This window comes from Orcinus orca, chromosome 5, assembly GCF_937001465.1.
Source record: "Orcinus orca chromosome 5, mOrcOrc1.1, whole genome shotgun sequence".
Lineage (NCBI taxonomy): Eukaryota > Metazoa > Chordata > Mammalia > Artiodactyla > Delphinidae > Orcinus > Orcinus orca.
In genome coordinates, this window is record NC_064563.1 from 5,196,230 (window position 1) to 5,221,114 (window position 24,885).

The 24,885-nt window shown below is 48.0% G+C and overlaps 1 long non-coding RNA gene across 4 annotated transcripts in view; it reads left to right on the plus strand.

Annotated features, from left to right (window-relative positions):
• Window positions 1-22,197: 22,197 nt before the first annotated feature.
• The window catches only part of LOC117202178 (uncharacterized), a 53,389-nt gene continuing 50,701 nt past the window's right edge, over window positions 22,198-24,885 (plus strand). The window contains exons 1-2 of one of the 4 annotated variants that reach the window (XR_007477517.1): window positions 22,198-22,897; window positions 24,336-24,450. This is a non-coding gene — a long non-coding RNA (uncharacterized LOC117202178). Of the gene's footprint in view, window positions 22,898-23,126; window positions 24,451-24,885 lie in introns of those variants that run through there. The other 3 variants (XR_007477516.1, XR_007477518.1, XR_007477515.1) reach the window with 3 other exon arrangements.

A 24,885-nucleotide genomic window follows, 5' to 3' on the forward strand; every position in this document is an offset into this window, starting at 1 on the left:
GCACTTCAATAGACCCTCTCGGAAGCATCCAACATTTTGCAGACTCTCTTTGGAGATGATGGAAAGATAATGCTTGTTAATCTTGTCAAGATAAGCTTTAAGATGATAGATTGATAAGGACACCTCCTTTTAAAATTTGAGACTATCATGAACTACCCAGTCGATTATAGTGGCCCCTCTGGACCCATTCTGGTTCCTTACTGCTCATTTCTGGTACGAAAACAGTGACCTGGAGACGAGCCCAGCTCCTCCGACAGAGAAGTCTAGTGGCTGATTTTCCAGGGTCTGGGGAACCTGTCCTGCTTACCGTCTACCCTGAGACCCATTGATTGCCTGTGAATATTCTGCTGTTAATTGTTGTGATGGGGGTGGTGTAGTGTTTATGTTGGCTTTTCCCCCCCATGAATCCTATCTTTTGTTTTCATTGTTTTAAAAATGCACACGTGGTGCATAGACATTCCTTGTTCGAAACAAACAAAACACAACTATGTGAGTCAAAAGAGACAATCCCCACACCCCCTTCCCTGGTCTAGGGCCACACAGAGAGCCCCTCCCTTCTAGGTGGATGCGTGTCATTCCAGACCATTTTCGAGGTGTTAAAAAAATGTCCATTAGGCCAGGGAGGGGAAGAGATGTCCATTTCGCTCCCCAGAGCTATGGCCGAACCATCCCACCTCCTTTGTCTCTCAAAGACCTAAATGACTTAGGAAGGTCTTGTCAGTTTCCCTCTGTTCCTGGCATCGCCCCACGCAGCCATCAACCAGCTGCCTTCCTGCCGTACTTTATTCACTGAAGGTTTACTTTCTCAGCGTACTGTCTTCCTCTCCATTTGACTCCTGTCCCCATTCTTGGTCATTTCGACACCCACATCAGGGTCTTTCAGTACCCCCGACTGTCAGTAATTTGTTCCCCCTCCCCAGCATCCATCCCCCGTCGCAGCTTTGACTTGGCAACACCAGTCATGGTACCAAAGGTCAACTTCAAACACTGCTCTCAGACCAACACCTCCCACCTGCTCCAGCTGCCTTTCACTCTGCTGCTTCTTTCTCTTGCTTGGACACGCTAAGCGCCCTTTCCTCTTCCAGGAGTTTGCGCTTACTTTCTGTCAACCCAAGAGGGAGTCTTACAGCTCCCCGCTTTGCTGGATTCTTCTCTGGTTCAGTGTCTCTTAAAAATGTCACCTCCCCCGGGAAGCCTTCCCTTTCCCAGTCACTCTCTTTCAACACCCGCTTTATTCCTTCACAGAACTCATCACGATCTCTAGTTGTCCTGTTATGTATGACTTCACGTGGGATGAGAACTCCTAGGGCTTCCTCTCTCAACAGCACAGCGAAGTTTTCTTAAGTTAAAAAAAAATTCCAGCAATACAAATGAACTTATTTACAAAACAGAAATAGACTCACAGACATAGAAAACAAACTTAGGTTTACCAAAGGGGAAGGGGGGCGGGGAGGGAAAAATTAGGAATTTGAGATTAACATATGCACACTGCTGTATATAAAATAGATAAACGACAAGGACCCACTGTGCAGCACAGGGAACACTACTCGATTTTTTTTTTTTTAAACCTTAAGTCCTGCTTAAAATCTTTTTTTTTTTTTTTAATAAATTTATTTATTTATTTACTTTTGGCTGTGTTGGGTCTTTGTTTCTGCACACGGGCTTTCTCTAGTTGCGGCAAGCGGGGTCTACTGTCCGTTGGAGTGCGCAGGCTTCTCATGGCGGTGGCTTCTCTTGTTGCGGAGCACAGGGTCTAGAGCGTGTGGGTTTCAGTAGTTGTGGTGCATGGGCTCAGTAGTTGTGGCACATGGGCTCAGTAGTTGTGGCTCGCGGGTTCTAGAGAGCAGGCTCAGTAGTTGTGGTGCACAGGCTTAGTTGCTCCATGGCATGTGGGACCTTCCCGGACGTGGGCTCGAACCCGTGTCCCCTGCATTGGCAGGCGGAGTCTTAACCACTGCGCCACCAGGGAAGCCCTCTACTCAATATCTTATAATAACCTATAATGGAAGAGAATTTATAAAAAGAATATATATATTTAATATACATGTATAAATGAATCACTTTGCTGTACATCTGAAACTAACACAGCATTGTAAATCAACTATATTTCAACAAAAATTAAAAAAAAAAAAAACACTGAGAAAAAGAAATTCCAGCTTCAGGATTCAAATGAAATTACTTAGTGGGACTTGCTGTTGGTACATTTCTGAAACGGAGGTCCCACCCAAACCCTCTCCACACTTCAGTGCTTCCTGCCTTGCCATGGGCTTGCAGGTCCCTAGAAGTGCAGACACAGCTGCTACCTGGATTAAAACCCCACCCCACAAAGGGACCCGGAATTTCTGAGGTGTGTCCTCGCTGAGGAGTAGAACACCTGCCAGAGGGGGAGTGGGCAGGCACCCCTGGGGGAGGACTCGTTTCCATGTCCACAACTTCAGGGTGCCTGGCACTGAATAGGCACACAAAACTCCTCTCAAATTTTGTAGCTGAGTTTATGCTCAAGTTGCAGATTTGTGAGCGAAATAAATGTCATTTTAAGCCACTAAGTTTTATGGTCATTTTTATGCAGTCATACACAACTAGACCAGACGTACTGAGGTTCCTGGGCTTAACGGTCACCCAGTGGAAAGCGAGTCTCACAGGGAAAAAGACAGGGATGGGGGGGGATTCCTGCGTCCCAGGGGAGGCATGGGAGCTGCCAGGGGGACAGGTACCGGTGGGTGGGGCAGCCTGGGTCTGCACAAGGGTGCCGAGGCCGCAGAGGACAGATCGACAAAGGGGGAGGTGCCCATTTAGGCTCACAGACCTAGGGAAGCAGTCAGTCACTTACCCCGAGAGGAGATATTCTGCTCGGTCCTTACTACCAGAATAGACAACATTCCTTCAACTTTTTAAAAATGTGCCAGCCACATACATGACCTCTAATCCCTGCAAACTAAGAGTCAGTGTTATTTCTTCTCTTTTACTTCAGTTATGGGGAAATTGAGGCTGGGAGACTTGCAACAGCCTGCTAGAGGTCACGGAAATCAGAAGTGGCAAAACCACGATTCATACGGGACCCTGTTTAATGATCAAACCACTGTTCATTGCTGATCACTTTGACAGGTTACTAAACAGCCCTTAGCCTCAGTTTCCTCGTTTGTAAAACGGGAGTGGTAATTGTTCTCAACTCGAAGAGAAGAGAAATAAAATAACACGTTAGACCAAAGCTGTCCGGTATGACAGCCACTATCCACGTGTGGTTGGTCTGAACTGGGACATGCTCTCAGTGTAACATACATACCAGGTTTCAGAGGCTTCGTATGCAAAAAAGATGGTAAACAATCTCAAGAATTTTTTATATTGATTACATGTTGAGATGATAATACTGGGTTAAAAAATATGCTATTAAGATGGATTTTACCTGTTCCTTTTTACTTTTGGAAATGTGGTTGCTAGACATTTTATTATATATGTGGTTTGCATTATATTTCTTGTGGATGGCTCTGATTTGGCCCTCTAGACTGGGAACATGAAGAGGTGGCCATTAGTGGGACTTCCCTGGCGGTCCAGCGGTTAAGACTCTGCACTTCCACCGCCGGGGGCACAGGTTCGATCCCTGGTTGGGGAACTAAGATCCCGCATGCTGTACGGTGCGGCCTTAAAAAAAAAAAAAAAAAAGAGGGCTTCCCTGGTGGCGCAGTGGTTGAGAGTCCGCCTGCCGATGCAGGGGACACGGGTTCGTGCCCCAGTCCAGGAGGATCCCACATGCCGCAGGAGCGGCTGGGCCCGTGAGCCATGGCCGCTGAGCCTGCGCGTCCGGAGCCTGTGCTCCGCAATGGGAGAGGCCACAACAGTGAGAGGCCCGCGTACCGCAAAAAAAAAAAAAAAAAAAGGTGGCCGTTAGTACTGAGACAGCTCAGCTTGGCATGGCCCATATCAGAACCTTGCAATTCTACCATTTCTTTTACTTAACTTGCATTGAATAGTCTTTCTCTATAACCTCGCTTAATCCTCACAAGAGCCATTCTGTAATTCGATGATGGTTTAAAAAATATATATCTTTCCCGTGGTTGTTGGTCTTCTTTCTCCTAGTGCATCTCCCTGCAATTCGTGATGAGAGCATCCTGTGAAAAGGGCCCGTGGGCTTTTCCAAAGGGCAAGAAGCAAAGGGAGGCTGGGAGGACAGTGCTAGGCTTGAGAGGCAGGGATGCTGCTACGAGCCAGAGAGGACGGTGCTGGGGGGTTGCGGGAGAGAGGAAAGGATCTGACTGCTGGGACCTGCCCGGGGAGGTGGTCTCTCCCAGGAGCAAGGCCTGGCTGCCTGCAGCTGAAGCTTATCCTGAAGTGGGGTGGTGCCCAGGCGGCGGGTGGCAGGCTGGCCTCTGAGTGGAGGGCCACCTACTGCTCCACGCAGACCTGGGTCCTTCCTGCAAATTCAGATGTGCCACTGGGTGCTCCTGTCAGGGCTGCCACGATAGATTTCAGGTAATAACCTGCGCTAAAGCAGATTTTAATGTACGGTAGAGACTTTTGCCTAAAATGGTTCTTCCCACAATCTGAGATAGTAACAGTGTTCAGAAAACCCTGAACCCCATTATCTCTCCTCCCTCCAAGAGTCCTACCGAATCGGATGCTTTCTGTTATGTGACAACAGGGGACATTGCTCCGGTTTCTACGTTCAAGATACTGATTCTAATTCCCCATCACTCGGAGAACAAAGTGGACTTTTCTGGAATGAATCATGCCTTCAAGAAAGGAATCACATGCTTTCCTTGGGAAACTTGCAACCTCACTCCCTGTCCCAGAGGGACAGAGGGTAATGATTTCATGTTGTCGGCTGCGTACTCCCTAGAGGTTCTGAAACACGGGCTTTCCTTTGAAAGGAAAGATGCCTCATTTTTTTCTAAAGGCATTGCACGGCTCTCCGTGGCACGGCTCAGCCCTGGCATCCACCACAAAGACATTTGTGTGTCCTTTTAGGCTGTGGGCCAGGCACGCAGACTGCCCAGACTTTCTGCCCATCTGCCAGACGGAGGGCAAAGCCCTGGATCCTGCCAGCCCCAGGCCACGGGGACGCTGTTCGGGGACAAAGACAGCCCTGCTCCTGCCCCAGCAGTGGGCCCAGGACCCAGGTGTGAGCCTCGGGTCCCCGCACGCCCTCTGGCTGCTTGACTCCAGACATAGGCGTGGACCGCAGAGTGAGGTTAGAAAGGCTGGGACAGGCAGCTTCGTATGACAGACCAGAGGACCATGCGTGGCCTGCCAGGTGTGTCGCAAGGACTGCCCAGGGATGTCTCCTTCTCTGGGGGAACCTTGAAGTAGTGGTGTCTGCGGGCTGAGCAGCAGGGCCTCTGAACAGAGCCTGAGAAAGCCACTTCCTCCCCTCTAGCTCTTTGATCCCTGCCAGCCCCGTGGGGTTCCCCAAGTTGGGGAAGCAACTCATCTTTGAAGTTATGGGAGCTGGCTCTGGAGAGACCTCACAATTGCAACCTTGGCGCTGTTACCACCGGTGCCTTTGGCAGGCCGTCCCCCCTTTTCTGTAGCCGAGTCCCTGCAGAGGCCAACCTCAGATGAGTGGTCGGGGCAGTAGCGACTTGGTCGGTGCAGGAACAGGCCAGGGAAAGGGGGAAATGCAGCTGTCTCAGTGCATTTGGGCTGCCCTAATGGGTACCATTTCCCGGGTGACCTATAAACAACAGAATCTTGTTTCTCACAGTTCTGGAAGCTGGAAGTCCAAGATCAAGGCGCCTGCAGCTTCGGTGTCTGGTGAGAGCCTGCTCCTGTGTCACAGACTGTGTCCTCACGCGGCAGAAGGAGCAATGGAGCTCTCTAGGGCCTTTTTTTATTTTTATTTTTTTGTGGTACGCGGGCCTCTCACTGTTGTGGCCTCTCCCGTTGCAGAGCACAGGCTCCGGACGCGCAGGCTCAGCGGCCATGGCTCACGGGCCCAGCCGCTCCGCGGCATGTGGGACCCTCCCGGACCGGGTCACGAACCCGTGTCCCCTGCATCGGCAGGCGGACTCTCAACCACTGCGCCACCAGGGAAGCCCCTCTCTAGAGCCTTTTAAAAAATTTTTGAGATATAATTGACATATAACATTGTATTGGGGGTATACAACGTAATGATTTGATATATGTATGCATTGTGAAATGATTTCCACAGTAAGTTCAGTTAACAGCCATCACCACACATAGTGACAATTTCTTTTTCTTCTGATGAGAACTTTTAAGATCCAATCTCTTAGCAGTTCTCAAATATACAATATTATTATTAACTATAGTCACCATGCTGTACATGATGTTCCCATGACTTATCTATCTCATAACTAGAAGTTTGCAACTAATGTCTCTCTCTTTTTTTTTTTGGCCATGCCACGCGGCTTGCGGGATCTCCGTTCCCTGACCAGGGACTGAACCTGGGCCATGACAGTGAAAGCCTGGAATCCTAACCATTAGGTCACCAGGGAACTCCCAAGGGTCTCTTTTATAAGGGCATTAATCCCACTCATGAAGGCTCCACCCTCATGACCTAATCACCTCCCCAAGACCCCACCTCCAAATATCATCCCATTGGGGGTTAGGTTTCAGCATATACATTTTGGGGAGGACATAAACATTCAGTCTATGGAAGCAGCCAACAGGGTGCATTATTAAGCCAGCTACCGCAGTGGGCAACGGAAGCTTCAACCAGCAGGGAAACGCCAGGAAGCAGTATGGAACACAAAACTCACAATCACCCCAGCCAAGGGGTGAAGGGGCTGGGGTACGTATACCCCTTACATGTTGGATACCCATTAAGGGCCTCCCAAGGGGGTAGTTAACTCCCAGGCAGTTCTGGCCTGTCATGTTCATGGGCAAAGTGGATTTTTGAAGCCTAAAGGCGGTTCTCACAAAGATACAGGGGCAGGCCACTGGGAGCCAGACTGAGTTGCTCCCAAATGGTAAGGAGATATGGGTGGAGTGACTGGAGTGTCTGCTATACCCTCTAAGCCTCTGGTACTATGGAAAACTGAGTACTCACAGCTTTTATCTTGTAGGAAGGATGGAATAAAAAGTTAGGTCCTGGGGCTTCCCTGGTGGTGCAGTGGTTGAGAGTCCACCTGCCGATGCAGGGGACACGGGTTTGTGCCCCGGTCCGGGAAGATTCCACATGCCGCGGAGCGGCTGGGCCCGTGAGCCATGGCCGCTGAGCCTGAGCCTCCGGAGCCTGTGCTCCACAATGGGAGAGGCCACAACAGTGAGAGGCCCGCGAACTGCAAAAAAAAAAAAAAAAAAAGTTAGGTCCTTAGCACAACGAGTGGCCTACAGCAGTGCTTGTTAAATGTTGGCCATTTTTACTGGGACCATCCAGCTTTTGCCCTAGAATTTTGTTTGCCGTTCCATCATTTCTTTTATTTCCTTGAGATCCCTGAGCCTTTGTGCCTCAGCACCAAAACACGCGGGTCTAAAGAGAGGGACCCAGGCCTTGCTTTTGTTCGCCCCCAATTTTGAAGACATCACTACTACCTTGTTGAGTTGAGATGCAGGAAGTGACCAGCCAGGGTGGCTTCTGCCTGGCGCCCCTGCTGCCTGCCCAGTGGTGGAGTTGGGGAGGTCAGCAGGCACAGCCCCTATGTATATACTAGCAATCAAAGAGTAGAAAAAGCTGTCTTTGCTCTCTGGTTGGGCCTCAGAGGACCTGCGCAAGGTTTGGCGGGGGTTTGGCGGGGGGAGAGATGGTGGGTTTTCATTTTTCCTGGGTATTGCACACACACATGTGTTTCACCAATGAAAGGGAACGCAGCATGCCTTAAAAGTTTCATATATCCAATCATTTCTACATGATTATTTCTGTTTGTGTGGTTTTTTGGCTGTATGGCGTGGCTTGTGGGATCTTAGTTCCCTGACCAGGGATTGAACCCATGCCCGCTGCAGTGGAAGGGCAGAGTCCTAACCACTGGACCGCCAGTGAAGTTCCTATGTGATTATTTCTGGATAGGAATTATGAGTGATTTTTTTCTTTTCCTGTGCTGTATTCTACCTTTTCTGTGGTGAGTATAAAGGACTTAAACAGTACAAAGTAAGAGCTGCTTTTAAAACTATATCACAGCTGACAGATTTAGAAATGTAAGCAGACCTACAAGAAGGCAAGTTGAGAGCAAATAAGCTTTTTGTACATTTGGAAGGCAGTGACTTAAAGATGCCCATTGACCCCCTCCTTGGGCTGCTTACTTGTGTGTTTTGTCAGGTACACTGTGGCCATAGTGCCTGTCTTTTCTAGAAAAAGTCACGGAAAATGTGACTGGATCAGTACATTTATTCCAAGCTGCTGTGAAATTGTTAGAAACTGAGCCTATATTCTGTTAGGTGATTTAAAATAAATAAATAAAAATATATATATATATATATATATTTGCAGTAAAATAGGTAATTTTAATAGTCAAATCAATCTGAAATTATGCAAATCAAGCAAATAATAGAGTGGGGACTATCTTTTAAAATATCTGAGCCATATGTAAAATGTTTTTTTAATTCCACATAGTATTTTTATCACTTTTCTAGCACTCAGAATGAATAAAGTGACACAGTTTCATAAATATTTGGAAGTTGCACAAAAAAATATATTTTTGTCAGTATGCTTTTTTCCCCTCCTTTTGACGATTCACGGTGGAGACAGTAAAGATTAATCACATAAGGGAAAGTGAATAGGTGAAAACACACCCATTTGCAGACACACGGCAGCCCTTTAACCACACCCCCAGGTGGGACTTACTTCTTACTACGCTCTCAGTTCCTTTTAATTCAGGTTTTATCCCAACAATTCAAAGAATCAGCCCACTAAAACTATTAAGCTGAAAGGAAAAGCAATGATCATTTTAAAAGCACACAATATTGAAACAGGTTTTACAACAAAACTCTGGGCATTAGCCTGTGTACTATGATTTCAGTTCTTTGCTCAATCCAGGGGAATATTCTAGACTCATTAGTCCTACTGTGGGCAAAAGGCTTAACAAGTGCTCGGTTTTCGTGGCCAGCGTGACTATATCTGTCTTTGATTTTCATACAGGTCTCTCTTGCCGTCAGCTTAACAAAATTGAGAAAAGAAGTAGCTAAGGGCTTCCCTGGTGGTGCAGTGGTTGAGAGTCCGCCTGCCGATGCAGGGGACACGGGTTCGTGCCCCGTTCCAGGAAGATTCCACATGCCGCGGAGCGGCTGGGCCCGTGAGCCACGGCCGCTGAGCCTGCGCGTCCGGAGCCTGTGCTCCGCAACGGGAGAGGCCACAGCGGTGAGAGGCCCGTGTACCGCAAAAAAAAAAAAAAAAAGGAAGTAGCTAATATAATGGGCAGAATCAGTACTCCAGAATTTGGGGACTTTGGAACCTATCACCCCAACAAAGCAATGAGCTCTTTGAAGGCAGGGGCTATCTTAAATTATATATAAATATAAATAAATAAATATATATATATATATATATATATATAGCTTTATATTCTCCACACACTATTATTAAATACAAAGAGACAAAGGGCAGCTTTACAGTGGAGAGAGCCAGCAGACACCGCCTGAACCAAGTGATTAAAGTGGATGTCGTCAGTAAGAGGACAAACTGACCTGATGCATTGAGAAGGACAGCATCACTTCTGGGGTATTCCTGCCAAAGGTGTACAACCTGAATCAAATCACAAGGAAATATGAGACAGACGCATGTCAAGAGACAGCCTACAAAACAGCAGGCCTAGACTCTTCAGAAATGGCAATGTCAGGAAAGATGCCACCCCCCATAAAAAAGACCTAGAGAATATCACACTAAGTGAAGTAAAGCAGACAGAGTAAGACAAATATCATATGATATCACTTATATGTGGAATCTAAAATAATGATACAAGTGAACTTATTTACAAAATAGAAACAGACCCACAGACATAGAAAACAAATTTATGGTTACCAAAGAGGGAAGTGGGGGGAGGGATAAATTAGGAGTTTGGGATTAACATATACACACTATATATAAAAAAGATAGGGCTTCCCTGGTGGCGCAGTGGTTGAGAGTCTGCCTGCCGATGCAGGGGACACGGGTTCGTGCCCCGGTCCGGGAAGATCCCACGTGCCGCGGAGCAGCTGGGCCCGTGAGCCATGGCCGCTGGGCCTGCGTGCCCGGAGCCTGTGCTCCGCAACGGGAGAGGCCACAACAGTGAGAGGCCCGTGTACCGCAAAAAAAAAAAAAAAAAAAAAAAAAAAAAAAAAGATAAACAACAAGGTCCTACCGCATAGCATAGGGAACTAGATTCAATATCTTGCAATAACCTATAATGGAAAAGAATCTGAAAAATAATATATATGTTATAACTGAATCACTTTGCTGTACACCTAGAGCTAACACAAAATTGTAAATCTGTACTTCAATAAAAAGTAAATGCATACTTTAATAAAAATAAATAAATAAAATTTTTTAAAAAGAAACATTTTAAAGGCTGAGAGACTGTTCCAGACTAAAGGAGAGTGAAGCGACTTGACAACTCATGCGTTATATAATCCTGGATCCTGCGTTGGGAGGAAAATTGCCATAAATGACATCGTTGGGAAATTGGCAAAATTTGATCGTGGACTGTAGCTTAGGTGATAGTATTGCATTATGTTAAATTTCCTGAATTTGATAATTTTCCTGGAGTTATGTAAGCGGTCTTTGTTCATGCTGAACTATTTGGTTGGCATAAACGGTTCAGAGAGAGAAAAAAATTAGAGTCCCATAAATCTTAGCACAGTTTTAAAAAATGGAGGTGAAATTCACATAACATAAAATTACCCATGTAAAAGTGTACACTTCAATGACATTTAATGTAGTCACAGTGCTGTGCCACCACCATCTCTATCTAGTTGCAAATCGTTTTCATCATCTCAGAAGAAAACCTCATACCCATGAAGCACTCAATGTCCATTTCCAGCCTCTCCGAGTCCCTGGAATATATACTTTCTGTATCTATGGGTTTACCTATTCTGGCTATTTCATATAAAAGGAATCATACACTATGTGCTCTTATACATCTGGTTTCTCTTACTTACCGTAGTGTTTTTGAGGTTCATCCCCGTTGTAGCATATATCAGGACTTCATTCCTTTTTATGGCTGACTAATATTCCACTCTATGTTGAGGCCACATATTGTTTATTCATTTATCCACTGATGGATACTTGGGTTGTTTCCCCCCTTTTGTCTACTGTGAATAATGCTGCTACCTGTTCCAGTCCCTTTTGTCACTTCTTTTGGGGATATACCTAGGAGTGAAATTGCTAGATCATATGGTAAATGGATGCTTAACTTGTCAAAGGAGCTGCCAAACTGTGTTTTCAAAGTGGCTGCATCACTTTGCTATGCGTACTGTTCTTACAACTCGTCTCAAAGTTTGAAATTATTTTAATGTAAAAAGTTAGGGAAAAAGAATGAGTGTGTGCACCCAGGCCGAAGGGAAAGGAAGTCTAAATTCAGGAAAGTGGGGAAGTGACGAGAGCGTCACCCCGCTGAGCAGACAGGCGTGGGAACTGGGACAGTTAGAGTGACAGGCGGGGTGGCTCAAGGGGAGATTCCAGAGTGGAAACTTCTGTAAGGGATGACACAGCTTGAAAGTGCTACCAAAGCACTTCCAGGACCAGAAAGTCAGCCCGACAGGCGGAGAGAGCACGGAGAGCCCCACTCTCCTCGGGGGGGGCGACGTTTCTGCCCTGGGGGTGCACACAGGCATGAGGGAGCGTGTGCCGGGAACTCGGGCTTTGATAAATGCACATCCGTGGAAAACTACGATTTTCCCTACGGAAAGCTGCCTGACTGCCCTGCTGCTGGGACCCTCATATGTAGAAAGGGGATACTGGTCACCCCTACGATTGTTCTGATGGTTAAAGGAGACCAGTGTGGGTCCTGCGAAGACTAAAGCACTGATAGACCTTGAGGATTGTAACTAAAGCTTGTAAATTCCATTCACATCCTGCTAGTTCGTTACTTCTGCAGCTCAGCGTGTGGTTCCCCAACTAGCCACACGGGGATCCCCTGGGAGCTTGTGAGAAATGCAGACTCCCAGGCCCACGCAGCTGGCGGAACCAGAACCTGCATTTCAGCAATATCCCCTGGTATTTGGCATGCCCACTGAAGTTTAAGAAGCGCTGCTTTTGCACACGACTATATGTAAAATAGATAACCGACAACGACCTACAGGGAACTCTGCTCAGTACTCTGTAATAATCTGTATAGCAAAAGAATCTGAAAAGAATGGATACGTGTATATGTATAACTGAATCACTTTGCTGTACGCCTGAAACTAACACAAAATTGTGAATCAACTATACTCCAATACAAAATAAAAAATTAAATTAAAAAAATAAAAGTGCTGCTTTAGTGTAGACATTCCTAAACTTTTCTGATTTGAACAAACATCTGGGACTGCTTATGAAAGAATTCAGATTCCCAGGCTTCCCCATAGTAGAGATTCATTCAATGCACCCAGGCTGATGCCCTGGAAAGGGAATTTTTTTTTTTTTTTTTCTGTACGCGGGCCTCTCACTGTTGTGGCCTCTCCCGTTGCACAGCACGGGCTCCAGACGCACAGGCTCAGCGGCCATGGCTCACGGGCCCAGCTGCTCTGCGGCATGTGGGATCTTCCCGGACCGGGGCACGAACCCGTGTCCCCTGCATCGGCAGGCGGACTCTCAACCACTGTGCCACCAGGGAAGCCCTGGAAAGGGAACTTGTACCAAGCCTCCAGGTAAGTCTCCTGCTCAGAGAATTTTGGTAAGCAATACTTGAAATGCATAGGGTTTTGTTTTTTTTTAATGTATTTATTTATTTTTGTCTGTGTTGGGTCTTAGTTGCGGCACATGGGATCTTTTGTTGCGGTGTGCAGGCTCTGTAGTTGTGGTGCACAGGCTCAGCAGTTGCAGCGTGCGGGTTTAGTTGTCCCTGGCATGTGGGATCTTAGTTCCCCGACCAGGGATCGATCCCTGTGTCCCCTGCACTGGAAGGAGGATTCCTAACCACTGGATCACCAGGGAAGTCCCGAAATACATAGTTTTAAAGACAAAAGGGGGAAATCGGCTTTCTGGAGAGAGACTGTAAACACCTGTCTGACCAGCCTGGGATCTGATGCTTTCTCCCTGCTCAGACAAGCTTTGCTGAACTTCTGAGCCCTACTGAGCACAATGTTCTATTTTTATCCTAACGCTAGACAAGGAGTATTCTAATCTCTTTTGCCCAGGAGAGGAAACAAGGCTCAGAGAGCGTAAGTAGTGGCCCAAGGTCCCTCAGCCAGGAAGCAACGTCGGGACCGGGATTCAGACCAACTTCTTTCCACCTGCCACGATGCCAACCAAGTAACCTGGACCCGACACATGTACCTGACCTAACGTGTCACCGTGAGCCTGCCGAGACCTCTCTCACCTGGCTTCCTTCTACCTTCCTTCCCTTCTGCCTCTGCCCCTGGGGATGTGGAAGCAGAGAACATGCCCACCCTTCTGGGCTGGAGGGCTTCCTCTGGCTTCTAGCCCTGGGTACCTCACTTCTGTAAACCTCCATGTCCTTAACTATAAAATGGGAATGATATTAGGTCAGGGTTAAAGAAAAAAGATTTTCTGTGAGGATTAAGTATAAAACACATTAAATTTCCTGGTACATAGTATGTGCTCAATTAACGGTAGCCATTTCTATTATAATTTTCTTGTAGCTGCAGCAGTAAACAAAATTTAGGGATGAAAACTGAGGAGGTGGTTAGGGTAGCCATAAATCCTCAAAGAGAAACTTTCCCTGAATTTTTACACATCTGTTGTAGTCAGGCGTTTCGGTTCACAAGATGTATTAGTTTCCCGTGGCTTCTGGTACAAATTGCCACAAACTTGGTGGCTTGAAACAACAGAAATTTGTTACCAACAGGGAAACATGGAGGGATAAATTAGGAGCTTGGGATTAACCACTACTATATATAGTAGATACACACTACTGTATATAAAATAAATAATCAACAAGGGCCTACTGTATAGCACGTGGAACTCTACTCAACTTTCTGTAATAACCTATATGGGAAAAGAATCTGAAAAAGAATAAATATATATGTATGTATAAGTGAATCTCTTAGCTATACACCTGAAACGAACACACCATTGTAAATCAACTATACTCCAATATAAAACGAAAATTAAATTAAAAAAATAAAACTCAATGATAAAAACAAACAAACAAATAAACAAAAAGCAGAAATATGTTCTCTCAGTTCTAGAGGCCAGAAGTAGGTAATGGAAGTGTGGGCAGCCCGGTACCTCCTCCAGAGGCTCTGGAGGAGAATCCTGCCCTGCCTCTCCCAGTTCCGGGGGGTTCCAGGCGCCCCCCACTTCTGCTGCCATAACTCCAGGCCCCGCCTCTGTCCTCACGTGCCCTCCTCCCCGTCTCTCTCTGTGTCTTCTCCTTTTCTGTCTCCTGGAAGGACATTTGTCACTGGACTTAGGGTCCAACCAGATAAGCCAAAATGATGTCACTGCAAGATCCTTAATTACATCTGCAAAGACCCTTTTCCCAAATAAGGTCTCATTCACAGTTTCCAGGCATTAAGATGTGGACATGTCATTCCTGGAGCCAAGGTCAGCCCGCTACACCAGACGTGGCGTGTCCCTCGTTTCTTCGGCCCCAGAAGAAAGGCGCTTTGTGGTCAGGGACCAGTGGGCAGGAAAGGGAATTGGAGGACAGGTCTGCTCTGTTTTCTTCCTCTGGGTGCTCTGATTCCCACCATGTACCCCCGTCTCCCAGCTTTATGACCCTCAGATTTGGGTCCCAGAGCTGCAGCCTAGGGCCTTCCAGGTTTCCCAGCTCAAGTTCCCAAGTGTTAAAAGTGCTGGCCAGCCCAAGACAGGCTGACCTGAGATCACATGTCTTTCCCTGGTCCAGTCACTTGGGGTCCTGAGGGGGCTGGGACAGCAGAGCCGCGTGACTCAGAACATGGCCTCCAGGGCCGCTCCGGCATCCCTGGTGGGGCTGCGGAGAACCTCCTTAGAAGGGGGATATTTGGGTAGACAACCCTTGCACGGGCCCTTGAAGGAGAATGTGGTGGAATCTTGGGCTCCACACTGTCCCTGGGACTGAGCTCCATCTCCTGACGTGCCCAACTCCTTTTTACAAAGAAGTCACGCTTTTGGAGAGATGTAAGCGTGAATCCTGGGGTCACGTGACCAGGGAGGCTCTGGTAATGATGTAATCAGAATGACTGTCCCACTGATCCATCACCACTTTCATTTCTCACTTAAGTGTCGTAACAACGCTGCAAAGGAGTCCCTAGCTCTGCCACCACCCCACGGGGCCATCAAGGACATCAAGGCTCATCACAGCTAAATTACTTGTTCAAGTTCACCTGACTGCCAAGTACTGGCCCAGAATGAGCCTGTCGCCTTCTTCACGGCAACTTCTCTGTAATGGCCACTTTCTTTTCATTTTTTTGGCCATGCCACTTGGCTTGTGGGATCTTAGTTCCCCAACAAGGGATTGACCCCAGGCCACCACAGTGAAAGTGCAGAGTCCTAACCCCTGGACCGCCAGGGAAGTCCCGTGGCTGTTTTCATTAACGCCTTACGTTAGTCACTCCCTTTGGAAATCAGGTTGGAATTAATTTAATGCCGAGGGCTCTGTATTCGAAAAGCGGCCTGGATTTTGTGGCGCTCTGATTTGGCACCATCATGCACGTGAGGTTGCAGGGATGCACGTGTGGAAGCCGGCCCTGGGGAGTGTTGCCCACTGCAGCATGAGCACTGAGAATCTCGGGTTCTTACCCACCATCTTTTTTTTTTTTTTTTTTTCTCTTCTGGTATTATCACTGAGGACTTGATGCTTATAAAATATGTGAGGGGAATTAATTAAAATTACTTATCTTCCCCCAATCAGGGATTAACTGTGGGGCAGGGAGGGCTCTAGCAGAGCATAGAAGGGACCCCTATGAAGCTGAGAGATCCCTGTACATATTCGGAGATGAAATGACAGCGCCAGACCCAGAAATGGTAAGGAGATCCTGTAACAAAGCGACAGCCTGGACACCACGGAAGGGGCTGGAGGGGACCCTTTGAGGGGGCTTGGGTTCCGGTTCGGGTTCCCGTTCAGGGTTCCTCGGGGTACCCCCTCGGGTCTCTCCCCGCCCCCACATGCAGGATCTTATTTCCCCAACCAGGAATCGAACCTGTGCCCCCTGCAGTGGAAGCGCAGAGTCCTAACCACCGGACCACCAGGGAAGTCCCCCCTTTGAGGTTTTATGTTGGAATCTGCCTTCTCTTCCTTCCCGTCTACCAGGCGTGCTTCACGGTGACTGGGAACCCTCAGGAGAGGACGCTCAGGAAGACTTCTCTTTTCCCAATACCTCCCACACCCACTTAATTTTCAGGAAAATCATTAATTTTGAAAAGAACGAGGTAATCATTAAACGAACTGTATTTCTAGCGGGCCGCCCTCGTCGGACACAGAAGCATCAGGGCCATGCAACCCGGCATCTGCATCACCCCCTCTGGAATCTGCTCTTTTTTTTTTTTTTAATGCTTCAATTTCATCTTTGGTGAAGGAGCTGTGAACTCCACCCGTCCGGCTCGGGACGTCATTAGGGCCTCTGCGGGCCTGCTGGGCTCTGTGGCTGGGTGTGCTAAAAATAACTGGAGAGGTTAAAAAAAAAAAAAAAAAAAAGTGGAAGCAGATTTAAGGGCTCTTCTGGAAAATGAAACACAGAAGCTGGGCTCTGGGTGGTTCTATTTAAAGATAATCATCATCTCATCCATGCCCGTGGATCCACACGTGAAGGCTTTATTCCCGGAGCAGAGCCAGGGGAGGGGAGGAGGGTCTGATCTGCGCTGGGACCCACCCCTCCCAGGCGCTCTTCAGGGCAGCTGCTGTCCCCAGAGAAGGGCACGCGACAGACCCCAGCTCAGCCCTTTCGTTCCACAGCCATTCCTTCGAATCGAGGAAAGCGAAAATAAAGTTTTCGAGGCCAATGTCACAATATTATCTTCTGTGAAAAGCAAAATCAATGAGGCTCTGAAAACTTAAAAGAAGTTAAAAGACTTTTGTGTGGTCCTCCCCTTAGAGAGAGAAGGAGAAAGAGAGAGACAGAGAGAGACAGAGACAGAGAGAGAGAAAGAGGAAATCAGGCTGCTTTGTTCAAAGCAACGGCCAACACAGACTTTTCTTTCTTTCTTTCTTTCTCCCCCCCCACCTTCTTTTTAAAATACATCTGGTCTTAATCTTTATACACCAGTGGACAAAAGCAATTAGACAGCTCTGCTTTCCATGTCATAATAATGAAAGTCATACATTTTCCATGGCTGTCTCATTTGGTTACCCCAGCTCTGCAGAAAGAGCTTAAATGCAATTTAAAATGCGGGTCTTTACTTGACAGTCCTGTTTGTCAAGCTTTGACCAATCTGGTGGAGGTGGCTACAGGAGTTTTCATATAAGGTGAAACTTCGACTATTGCTCTAGTGATCAGGACACTGCAAGAGACAGAACTCAGTACAAGCCAGCCTAAGCAAAAAAAGAGAATTGGTTCATATACCTGGGAAATTTAAGAGGGTGAATCTGGTCAGACACAACTGATTCCGAGGCTTCATCTTTTTCTCTTCCCCCGACTCTTCCAAGATAAGCCACTCCAAGGAAAGGGTTGCCTCATTACCAATACTTCCTGTAATGATGCTGGAATGAATTCTCACTGAGTGAGGTGGCCATCCTTGAATTGCTTACAGCTTTGGGTTGCTGGTCCATTCCTGGAGATGGGAATGGGGTCCACTCCACGAAACCAGAGGACTGAGATTGGGTTGGGGTTGGTTCCCCCTAAGAAAAAGGCATTTCAGCTGCAGAAGAAGGGGGAATGGCTGGAGGATGCCATAGCTAGCCCAGGTGGGAGCCCTTCTGAATTGTAGCTAGGCACCCCCTCCAGGCTAATGCAGCCTTGTGCACCCCCCATTTGGGGGGCAGATGGCACCTACCTTCCTCTGGGCAGAAAGCAGCCCCAGACCCAGGACACGAGGTTGAGTGAGCAGAGATAAAGCGGGATATTAGCCCAGTCTCCTCTCTTGTACAGTGTGAAACCTGAACAACTGTGATCGGCGGCCCTGCTGGGTGGGCAGATGTCCTGACAACCACCCAGACCATCTTAGAAGAGATCCCTCGCCCCGAGGGTTCTGGCCCGATAGGCTTAAGCTGTGGCTTCTGCGCAGGCCATACGCGTGAGCCGTTTCACGGCTTCATGTTGGTTCAGCCTTGGGTATGTGAGGTTAACTCATGGGGGACGTGCTAGAGGAGGAGACCAGACCTGGTTTGCTTGCTGGTTCTGTCCTTAACCACCGGGACATACCTGCTTCCGTCCTGATGCCTCTGTGGGTCTCAACTTCCTGTGTGAGGCAAGAGGACCCTTGCAAGTACTCTCCCCTCCCACAGAAAGTCCCGATTGGGAAGGAGTCTGGTGGTTTGGTGGTCTTTGCTTTCCTCCCAGCCTTCCACTGCTTGTGTCAACAAAAACAATTCTTCCTTCCACCTGCTGGCCCCCTTCCCCCAGCCTGGTCTCTTCAGATGTGTGAAACTGGTGGTTTTACTGCCTTAGTCAGATCCAACACCTCCAGGGCGTCCTCAGGTTGTCATTTCCCTCCCCTAGGCACTGGTGACTCACAACCCCCCTTTCTGCCTGTTAGGCAAATGAGCACCCACCCACTCCCCAACTGGGGCCCCTGCCGAACCTGGCTGGGGACAAACTCAGTGTGTCTGAAAGAGTGAAAATGCAAAGCATAGCAGTGGGACTTCTGTCCAATGGGGTTGGGCGCTCACAGCCTTGGCAAAGGGAGGACCGTGAAACAAGGGTGTCCCTAGGGAAGGCTGGGACACTGCACCGATACCCCTACCTGTCCTGCTTTTGCCCTGGTAGCCCCTGGGGGCAGGGGGCGGAGCACAGGGATTTGTACTCATCTTATAGGGGAGCATTTAACATGCCTATTCGCCTTTGCCAATAGCCGATTCTAGTGCCAGCGGTGAACCCCACAAACGTCTTGAAGACTCTGTCATCTGACAGCAACCAAACTTCCTTTCAGGTCCTTCTGCCTGGTCCCACCCCCCTAGACCTGGGAAAGCCGGGGCGGAGTGAGCAAGTTTAGCACCTGCCCGAGCTGCTGGGGGAGGGGGTGAGGACTGTGTGACACGTCCTTTGGGGTGAGCTGGTCTGCTTGTATTTTACTACTCACAGCCAAATGGATCTTCCAAGGCCAATCCATTAGACTCATTGGTCTGAGTGGGGTTAAGCAATGCCTATGGGTGCCACTGCGTGCCGGTAGTGGAGTATTTTGGGGTCTAAACGACCAGTCCACACACAATGTCTTTTAGTGATGTCTCCTCTATCATCCGGTGTCTTCCAGGGATCAGATTATACGTGGGGAAGCATAATAACAGTGATGCCCATATTCAGAGAGCATCATTCAGTCCTCAGAGACTCCCCACCCCACCCCCGCTGCCCCGCCCCGCTGTTTTTTTCAGCTTGCGGGATCCTAGCTCCCCTACCAGGGACCAGGGATCAAACCCAGGCCCTCGGCAGTGAGAGCGCAGAGTCCTAACCACTGGACCACCAGGGAATTAACAAATTTTAAAAAATAATTTATTTTATTGAAGTATAGTTGATTTACAATGCTGTGTTAATTTCTGCTGTACAGCAAAGTGACAGTTATACACGTACATACATTCTTTTTTTTTTTTCTTAACATCTTTATTGGAGTATAATTGCTTTACAGTATTGTGTTAGTTGCTGCTGTATAACAAAGTGAATCAGCTATACGTATACACATATCACCACATCCCCTCCCTCTTGCGTCTCCCTCCCACCTTCCCTATCCCACCCCTCTAGGTGGTCACAAAGCACCGAGCTGACCTCCCTGTGCTATGCGGCTGCTTCCCACTAGCTACCTATTTTACATTTGGTAGTGCACGTATATACATTGTTTTTCATATTCTTTTCCATTATGGTTTATCCTAGGAGACCGAATACAGTTCCCTATGCTATACAGTAGGACCTTGTTGTTTATCCATTCTCTATATAATACTTTGCATCTGCTAATCCCAAACTCCCAGTCTTTCCCTCTCCTGCCCCCCTCCCCTCTGGCAACCACAAGTCTAGAACCCTTTTATATACAGGGTAAAACCTAGCAGTTCAGAACTTGAACTACTGGACTCAAATCTTCACTCCTCCAATGACTAAGAAAACTTCAATAAATTACTTAACCTCCTGGGCCCTCAGTTTGCTTATCTGTAACATAACGACCTCTAACCTCACACGTTCGGGGAGAGTTCAGTGTAACAATCCAAGTGAAGCTCTTAGCACACGGTCAGGCATGGAATAAAGGTTCAATACAAGTTGGCGACTGCTGTCAACATCCATGAACTCATTTGACTATAACAACACATTTGAAGTCATTTTCTTCTTCTGAAGATATTTTCTTCCTTGGATCAATGAGGACAGTGAGATCAGAAAGTAAAAAAAACAAGCCTGGGGGAAAGAAGGGGGAGAGAAAGAGGAGACTAGGGAGTGGGAGGCCGGGTGCCACAGGCAAGGGGCATGAAGGGGACAGAGGCTTACGCTCCAAGTGGCTCTGCGTTCCCTGCGGAGTGCGCAGGAGGGGTCGTGACCCACAGATAACAGAGACGAGACAAAGACATTGAAAGGGGACCCAGTTACGGAAGGGACTGAAACTTTACAGTAAAGAGGCGAAAAGATTAGATTGGCATTTTATCCTGAAAAAAAAAAAAGGGGGGGGCTTCCCTGACGATCCGGTGGTTAGGTCTCAGCACTCCCACTGTACAGGACATGGGTTTGAGCCCTGGTCAGGGAACTAAGATCCCATGAGCCGTGTGGTGTGGCCAAAAAAAAAAAAGACACCAAAATTATGAAAATAACTTTATGGAGATTATATTTCCAGCCACGTGCTCATTCTGAGACCAATAAAGACATCTGAACCTTTTTTTTTGATAAAATTGTATGGTCTTCTTTACTTCAATTTTGACTTTCACATCACATTTATTAAAAAAAGGGCACTTTTTTCCCACAAAAATATTTGATGGCCTCGTCAATTTTGAGGGCCTTTTCTGAATCCTTGTCACACCCGTTGTCTCGTTTTACTTCTCTGTTTTCTCTTTGGTGGTTGCCAACTGCCCTTGGTCAAGGTGGCTGAGATCAGTCCTGCTAAGTGACTTTCACCCACTTCAGGAAACCCCGCGACTCTGCAAGATTTGCAATTTCACCTTATGAACTGATTTGCATTCGATTTGAATTGTAATTTTGGATGTTGCTACAAACCACACAAGTGTTGATTTGCCCGGGGTGGGGGTGGGGGTGCGGGCGGGATGGTTTCTGGTGTGAAACAGGGAGAGACTGTGTTATGGTCCATTAGAGAGAGTTTCATGCTATGACAACTTTTGCTTCGTGAGCGAGTCATAACTGTAGGCACTTGGGTAACAAATTCTCAGATAACAACCATACGCCGTATAGGAACGAAGCACATGGTTTTGATAAACACAGGGCTTCATGGCCAAAAATGTGGCTAACATTTTCTTTCTATAGGCAATTACAGTGGGATGAGAGAGGGCAGGAAAGTAATGATAGTAACAGGTTATATATAACACACTGAATAAAATAGGAAGCCACTAGTCCATTCTGATATAAACAAATGACTCAATTGAAAGTCTGATGAGCAATGAAATATTTATGTGGTTTCAAGGGTCTCCACAAAATACTCATGAAAGAGGAGAGAATCACTGTTGAGGACACCATTCTGACCAACGTCACCAGCATGGGGCAAACTGAGGTCGCGCCCCACACGGTAGGATGCAAAGAACCCAGCATTGCTTCTGCAATATTCCCGCCAAAGAGGCCCTATTCCCGCCTGACTCTAACCCAGGGGAAACATCAAGTCAAACCCAAACTGAGGGACATTCTACACAAGTCTGGACTGTCGTCTTCAAAAGTGTCAAGGACATAAAAATCAAGGAAGAAAGGAGGAGCTGCTCCAAACTGAAGGAGCCCGAAGAGACAGGGCAACGGACGCACAGGTGATTCTGAACTGGATCCCTCTGTTGAGAAAATGCTGTTTTCAGGCTACTTGTCAAGACTTGAATGGAGCTTGAGGGTTAAATGGCAGCGATGTCTCAATGTTAGTTTCCTAACTTTTCAAAGGGTTGGACTCTGCTGAAATTGCAGGGCATCAGGTCTGCAAGAGGCTTTCAAATGGTTCAGGGAGGAAAGGGCTGTTTGTACGTATACTTGCAACGTTTCTGTAAGTTTGAGATTGCTTTTTAAAAAAAAGAGCAAGGAAGGCGGTCCTTCTCACTGAGCAGTTGGTAAAGTCATGCAGGATGCAGGGTGGAGTTAAAGGGCAGTGCTAAGGAGTGGCACCGGCGGCTGTGCGTTCGTTCAGGGAAGACACCTGCCAGGCGCGTGGAGGGTGGGCCTCGGGAAAGAAGGTGGGGGAGGGGCTCGGGACATGCTGTAGATGACAGGGCTGGAGCTCTGCCAGGGACAATAGACAAGTAGAAAACAGATTCGAGACCTCCAGAGGAGGGGGATGCAAAAAAAGAGGAGGGGGAGAAGGTGAGGGAGGTTTCAGGCCTCACGGGGAGGGGAGGGTGACGTGGGTCAGTGGTGAGTTGGGGCCTGGGGGCAGTGGGCTTGGGCAGGCGGGTGATGGGCATGCTGAGGACCAGAGCAGGCAGGCTGTGGCATGGGCTCCCCACCAACCTCCAAGGTCCAAGGTAGAAGCCAGTGTGGCTCATCTTCCCAGAAGGGGATTTTGAAATCTTGGAGTGACAGACACCAGGAAGCAATGAAATATGGTCTGGAACCAGGAAGAAAGATCACAGATGAGCAATATGAATTGGGGGTTATCTGCTGGGAAGCCAAGAGAACAACTGAGGTTAGTGAGGGAGAGCAGGGGGGAAGGGGGGAGGGAGGGCAGGCATGGGGGAGGGGAGGGGAGAATATGGGGGAGGGGGAGAGGGAGTATGGGGGAGGGAGGGAGAAAATGGGGGACAGAGTGTGGGGAGGGGGGAGGGGAGGGAGGGAGAACATGGAGGAGGGGAGAGAGAGGGCAGGGGGAGGGGGAGGTTTCTAGGAGGTTGAGGGGAAGGGGACTGGGAAGGGGACAGTAAGTGGGGCTGGGGAAGCAGGAGGGAAACCTGTCTATCTGATTATTTAATCGTGTGATTAATCTAAATGCCCCAGTGAGAAAATATCCACCAGATCACAAGGGTTTCCTACTTACTTTCTGACCTTCTAGCTTTGCTTTTTGTTTTTTTTTTTTAAATATAAACTAACCTCTATGGTTAAAAGTAGAGCCCTCCACACAGCACACCCCGAATCTGTATGAGTCCCTCTCGCTCAGTTTGGACAGAAGACTTGGTCCAGCAGTTAGCAGAGAGGATGCACAGGGTGTGGTCCTCAGGGTCCCAGCTCCACCATGTACCAGCCTTAGGACCTTGGGACAGTTACTTCATCTGTCTGTGCCTCAGTTTCCTCATCTGTTAAATGCAGGTCATACTAGTTCCTACTCCTAGGATTATTATGAGAGTTAAAGGTGTTAACGCTCGAGAACTTCCTGGAATCGTGGCCAGCACTATGTGTGACTGTGTGTTACTAAACAAGCGTGAACCCTAACTGCCGTCCAGCCACAGACGCCTACCGGCCACCCCTGCTGCGGGAGTGAAGTACAGGCTACCCTCGTACTGGTACAGCACGAGCAGATTGCCCGTGGGCAGGGAACTTCTGATGTCCAGAGGCCGGTCTAGCCATCCATTTGTTGCCAGATCAGAGCCCCCGTGGTTGATCTCAGGAATCCAAGCTGGCTGTCACACACACGTGACCATGGAGGTGACAGCGGGGGAGGGGGGACTGCCGGGGGAGGAGGGAAAGCCTGAGTCCCCGCAGGACTGTCCGGAATGCGCTCTCCTCCCCCGTCTCAGCCCAGTCTCAGCCCAGGCATAGTAGAGCCGCCTCCGCCTTCAACCTGCAGACACAGGACCTTGTTAAATGCAGATTCTGCTACAACATGGATGAGCCTTGAAGAGGTGATGCTGGGTGTCACCAAAGGACAGACACTGTATGATTCCTCTCTCTGGGGTCCCTGAGTGGTCAAATTCATCAAGACAGAAGGTGAACGGCATTTGCCAGGAACTGGGGAGGTGGAGATGGGTAGTCATTGTTTAATGGGGCCAGAGTCAGTTTTGCAAGATAAAACGGGCTCTGGAGAGGATGGTGGTGACGGTTACACAGCAGTGTGAAAGTGCTTAATATCACTGAACTGTACTCTTAAAAATGGCTAAGAGGGTAAATTTAATTTAATTAATTTTCTTTAGGCCGCGCGGTGCGGCTTGAGGGACCTTAGTTCCCCAACCAGGGACTGAACCCACGCCCCCTTGCAGTGGAAGCCCCGAGTCCTAACCACTGGACCACCAGGGAAGTCCCCAGAAGGTAAATTTTAGATGTGCATTCTTACCACAATGAAAAATTCTTTAAAAAAATGCAGATTCTGATTCAGCCTTTCAGGAGTGGGGCCTGAGATTCTGCATTTCTATACAACTCCTACGGGAGGCCAGTGCCATGGGACCTCACTTAGAGCAAAAAGCTGCTGCACAGCTGAGCCAGGTGCCTTGAGGTCCTTTTTAACAGTCCCAGCACCTGCTTTGCATTAAAGCTATAGGAACGGCTTGAGTGAAATGGAATTGGACTCTAAGCCCTTTGAGAGCTCTGGCCTCCTCATTCGACACTCAGAGAAGTGGCCAAGAAAGCTTCCATCGCAACAGACACAATCCCAGCAAAATACTTCTAGAGCCAGAATTATTATCTGTTCCTCTAGGGCTGGCCGACTCACTAGGAAATTAACTTCAGCCTGCGAGCTCATCTGGT